We start from the raw sequence: 6000 nt of genomic DNA, 5'->3' as shown, positions 1-6000 counted from the left end.
GCATTTTACTTTGGTTTTTGATCTAAAGAGATCATATATTTGGTGGGACTATATGGAAAGAAAGAATTCACAAGATTCTTTGATGATACAAACAACACTATTCAGAAGATGAAGAGGAATTGTTTATTTTTGTTTCACTTTTGGTGTAAAGAAGAACTTCTAGATGAAGCAGAATCTTTGTCAGACACCATAGAATCCATGTAAGAGGAACAAGGATACACTCTTGCTTTTTCTGAAGTATAAATATGGCTTTTAGCACAACCTTTTTGGCCAAAGATGAATAATATTTGTTACCTTTCTAAGAAAAAGAAGTTTTTGATTGGGAGAAAAATGCTTTTCAATAGAGAGTGTACTTGCAGTAGAAAATTTACAGAATTCCACAAGTGATTTTGTAAAAATATGCAAAGGCAATTGGTGGTGGTAATACATAATTGATTAAAAAAGAAGATATGTATAACTCCGCGTATATATTCAAGTATTCTTCCTTCAGTATGTATACCGTTTTTCGAAAAGCCCTGGCCAATGGTGCAGGCTGAAAATCAAAGCATGGATTTGGTAATTTTCTGATAAAAGGAAAAGATGTCTTTTTATTTTTTATTTTTTTTTATTTTATGAAATTTCCACCACCAAGGTTTAACACCTTGATGTCAAGGACCTGGCTTGGCCCTTGTCTTGCCCATTCATTCGATGCAAAAAACAGTTGAAAGAGGGGGGAAAAGACATGACCTCGAGTGCATTTTGATGTTAACCTACAATCTGCAAAAGATATGAAAGTGAACCTATACAACTTTCATATATACTATTTACACAGAATTAACTAACAAAGAAGTTATTCTTGTCATATCTTCTTCTTATGCTAGGTAGCTGGCATTTGTCTAGGTGAAATAACCCCTTCACTTCTCTAGGTAGTTGTTAGTAAGAGTAGCAGAAGGTGCTAGTTCCACTTCAGGATGCAAGTTTAGCAAAAAAATCAGCAACACCATTGGCTTCTCTGAAGCAATGTAAAATGGTGATATCTTTACCCTCCATGGCCTGTATGGTGTTTTGTATAAGTCTTCTAAGCATGAGGTTGGTAGTATCCTTGTTCTTCAGCATTTCCACTATTGCAAGTGAGTCTGAGATTAGTGCTAAGAGCCTTGAGCTTGCATTGAAATTTCCACATCGCATTACCTGTCATTGCCATATTCCAGCTGTTTTGAACCAATTCTGTAAAACCATCTTGCTTTGACCAAAAATTTAAGAATCTAAAATATTTAATGCCACCATGATCATCATTTTGACTCTTCATAAGTAAAGGCCTATGATCTGAGCCGGTCCTTACTAAATGTTTAATGAGATTTTGTTGAAACTTTTGAGTCCACTGGTCATTCACGAGAACTCCGTCCAATCTTTTCCAAATTCTTTTGTTTGGCCCTCTATTATTACACCAAGTGTATTTCCAATATCTGAAAAACCACAGCTCTCCATAGTGCTTATGAAATCTAAGCTCCTGTAAGCCCTGTGAGGTTTTCCTCCCAACTTCTCATCAGCATCCATTATTCTGCTATTGATTCTGCTAGAAGTATTCTCAAGGCTATCCCAAAGATCAATTCTTTCTCTAGTAGTATATTTTGCATAAATTGATTTAATGTAGAACACATCATTGTTCCCACCTTTTTTGAGTCTCAGAGTAATTTGATGCTCCTCATTAGCCGGAATATCCATCTGATAAACACCATATTTTTCCGTTATCATTTGGAAATACTATGCTGAAATCCAAGGAACCTTTTATACCCTTCTATTTTGTTGTTGCTGACAAAAGGTTCAAACAAAGCAATAAAAACCACTTTGTTGATATTAACAAGTCTCTTTAGCCTGTGAATGGCCTTTTTGGATCTCACCCCCCTTATATTCCAAAACAATGCACTGATCATTAGATACTAGGGGGCAGATAATTTTTGTGTTCCTTCTCTATCTGTGAAGGAGATGTAGTGTTTCTGTGTTTCTTGCTTGTTTTTCTTTGAATATTTCTCTGTGCATTTCTTCCTCTTTTCTCAACATGTTCCTTTCCATTGCCAGTCTCCTTGTTATCTACGAAATGAGCATTTTGAAAGGTTTCTGTATCTTTGCTAGCTTGTTCCAATCTTGTAGAGTTGTCAATGCCCTCTTCATCTTGTGATTCTACTAAAGAGACCTCTGGATCAGGTGGTTTCTTAATTTGTCCAAAGCTTTCACACCTTAAATCCACAAACAGTTCAATTGCTTCTTGATTTTTGATGTCAGATGGTAGACTAGTGGATGAGTTGATGTCATTAATTTCGTAGTGGACTTTTTCCTTATCTGCCTTGTTTTTGTTGACCTCCTCCTTGTTTCCCTCTTTCTGATTACCTTGTTCCTTCTCAACTTGTTCTACATAGTTGTTGGTGGAAGCTTGTGAAGTACACTCCTCTTTGCTATCAACTTGCTCCATTTTTTTTTTTATTGAGCTCTTGCTCTTTGTTGCATTCCTGTTCCTCTTTATTGGACTTGGTGCTAGTCATTTCTCGCTGATTCAATCCCTGGTCCTTATTGGGGTTGAGGTCACTTTCTTCTACAACTGATGGCACCTTGTCTTCTTCATCATGTTCTTTCCCTTTCTTCCTTTGCTTTCTCTTGTTTTTCTTCACTACTATGTACTATCTGATCAATGGCTGGTTTAAACAGTATTTTGTTCTTATTTTTTGGAACTTTCTTCTTTTTTTGTTTCTTCTTCTTCTTGTTGATTATTCTTTCTGACTGAAAGTACCTTATGCTCAACTTGATCAACATTGTTGTTTTCAGTGTTCTGCATTTCTCCATCCTCTTGATTAGTACTTTTGACTTCTTCCACTTTCTCATTTTGTTTGTTTTCTTTGTTTCCTTCAAGACTATTGCTTGTGTTTTCTACCTTGTTTGAACTGCTGGCTTCCTCTTTGCTTACTTCATCTGTATTCCCCTTCTCATTGTTGGTAGATCTTAACTCAGCTTGTGCAGCCTCATTAGCTCTGATGTTTTCCAACATTATGCCCAATCTTTTTGCAATACGTTTTTGAAAAGCACTTTTGAGAAAAATACACTTAGAGGCACTTTTTAAAAACTCGGTCAAACACTAATTGCTGCTCAAAAGTACTTTTTAAATTAATTGGCCAAACACGAACTGCTTTTCGGCAAAAGTACTTTTTTTTAGAAGCTTGGCCAAGCAGGCTATAAGTCATGAAATATAAATAGGATGTAAACAAATTCAAATGAAAGTGAACCTATGCTTATTGTCATTATCCAACAAAGAGAAGCAGTAGACAACCTTTTCGATATGGTTGTATATGTCGTGGTTTCTCAAAGTCCGGATATAAGAAAAATTCAAGGTCAAAATAGCAGATATTTTACACCTCAAACTTATAGAGGAAAGTGAAATTGGATGAGCAAGTCGACTTTGCAAAACACTCTTTTGAGAGGAAGATACTTGTAATGCTAGATTATGTTTGGTCGTCCATCGGTTTAGCGGCCATTGAGCAAAAGTCTTGCAAGATTATGATAAGTACGAGGGATCTAGGTGTTTGTCGTAATATGGTAGAAAGGAGATCCCAATAAGGCTCTTATCCTTCGAAGCAGAGGCATATCCAATAGTATAGTTATGGGTTTACTTGAATCCATAACTTTTAGCCTAGGCCTGAATTTATCTTTGTAAAGTTACTAAAATTTTTGAAAATATTAAATTATGAACCTATAACGCAATCAAGGTTATTGGCTCAGTAGTTGAAACCCGAGTCGTGAACCCATGAATCCTGATCCGCCTCTACTTCGTAGAGTCATGGCACTTGTTCAGGAAGAATGCTAAATTCGCAGCAGTTCAATTTCTTCTGAATTGGAAAGAATGTCAAGGAGATTTTTCAGGAATGCCAAGGTTTACCAATGAGTGAAGAATATGTGGAGGAAAATGTTTCTCATGCTTTGCCTTGAGTCATGTTTCCTAATAGGCAAAATACAAGGATAGCCCCATAAATTTTCTAGTAAATTTTGCTTAGACACTTGAACTACGGTATTGCAGAGTTGTTAAAGGTTTTAGATTTGACTGAAAGAGTTGGTGTTCCCTCGCTAAATCCTTTAGTATGGACTAATAGTACCAAATATTTTCCCGCTGTCCAGTTGTCTCAAATTTCCTTCATCTTTTGAAGTTCTCGTAGAACTTCAAGTTTTGAGCTTAGATCATTGCAAATTGGATAATATATCCATCCTTGGAAAACTTAAAGGGCTTGAGATATTAAGTTTTTATGGCTCCGACACAAAGAGATTCCAGATGAAATTGGTGATTCAAATAACTTGAGGCTGTTAACCTATCATTCTGCCAAAGTTAGCTAGCTCCGGGCAGTTGATTGTTTAGAATTATCATAAATGTTCATCAAGATAGTTTAACTAGGTTGACAGTTCGTAAGGTAAGGGCTCGTGTGTATATTTTTTTCTGGTGGACACACAGAAGGGGATTTGAAGATTGTGCTCAAAGCTTACTTCAACTGAAGGAACTTAAAGTTAACGAAGTGTATATATCGTTTGGAGGAGCTTATAAGCAATGAGGAGAATAGAAAAAAAAAAAAAATTGAAAATTGTGCTGCCCAAGCTAAAGCAACTCCACATTTAGCAATGTAACACACAAACCAATTCCTCTGGTGATGGTTTTATGTGTAATTGCTAAATGTGGCGTTGCATTAGCTTGGGCAGCACAATCTTCCAATCACTGGAGGAATTGGTTTTGAAGCGGCGTCACAATATGAAAGATTTTGCCACTATACTTCTAAATATAGCTTAGAAAGTGCACCATCACTGATTTTGTTTTTCTTAATTTACATCCTTAATAGGATCTGCATCTTATTCCCTCCAGCAAAAAGACTTGCATGATGCACCATTGAGTTCAATGGAACTCACAAAAGTAGTCCATACCAAGATCTGGAACTATATACAAAAATAGGCTTTAACTAACAAATGAATTAGCCTTGTCATATCATAATTCTAAAGCTAGGAAGTTGAGATTTGTCAAGATGTTAACATTCTTGAACATAGCCAGGCATCTGTTGCCAATTGAGTTCGGGTAAAGGAAAAAAAAATTGAACTAAAACTTAAAAGAAAGAAAGTAAATGAATTACCATTGATTATTTTGATATGAAAGCTAATAGCAGAAATTAATTCATATCAGAGGAGCAGAAATCATCAGTGCCTTATGGCCGCAGTGATTCTGTTTTTTAATCATATCTTTGTGCTTTTCAACTACTTCCGGTACTCTTTTTTATTTGTCGTTTAAGGTTTTGACTCAGTAATTAAGAAAATCATTTAATAGCATTAATTATATTGTTTTTTGGTCTAAATTACCCTTATCTGTCAAACTTTCTAAAACTGGTAGTAATAGCACAGGTTATCCATTTTTAGCTTTAAAAGATAATCACTATTATGAAATTTGACATTCCACCGTTAAAATTTCATGATAATGCCTAAAATTTATTTGTGGAATTTCAAACTTAATAACAGTAAACATTTTTATTACATGGCTAAGAAAGTGATTTTTGAGAAATTTATCCTTTCTTTTCTTTTTAAGGTCGTAAAGTAGTTAACCAAACACAAGCAACAAATTCAGCAGTCCTTCCTCTGAGTCTCCAGTTTATTCTTCTTCATTTCATCATTTTGTTCGGGATCTGCTCACACTTACGTCGTTCCAATAACTGGCACACAACACCTTAGTATACAATCACGCGCAGTTATTGGGAGTCCTATTACACCAATAGGCTAACTTCAATCCACAAATCAAGGTTCATCTCGTGTATTCATTGTGGACCAAAAGTGCTCACTTTTGACGAATTTAGAGGCCCAAAACTGCTCAGAGCATACTTTAGGTACTATTTTGAATCGACTTAGCTAGACCCTTTCTTACCCTACCTTTGGATCCGTATTTCATTTGTACACGATCAACAAAGGTCTTCCCGACATATGTTGCAACGTCTCCAATAGCATGCTCTTACT

Source organism: Lycium ferocissimum, chromosome 8 (genome assembly GCF_029784015.1).
Source record: "Lycium ferocissimum isolate CSIRO_LF1 chromosome 8, AGI_CSIRO_Lferr_CH_V1, whole genome shotgun sequence".
Lineage (NCBI taxonomy): Eukaryota > Viridiplantae > Streptophyta > Magnoliopsida > Solanales > Solanaceae > Lycium > Lycium ferocissimum.
Note: the sequence above shows the minus strand (reverse complement) of the source record.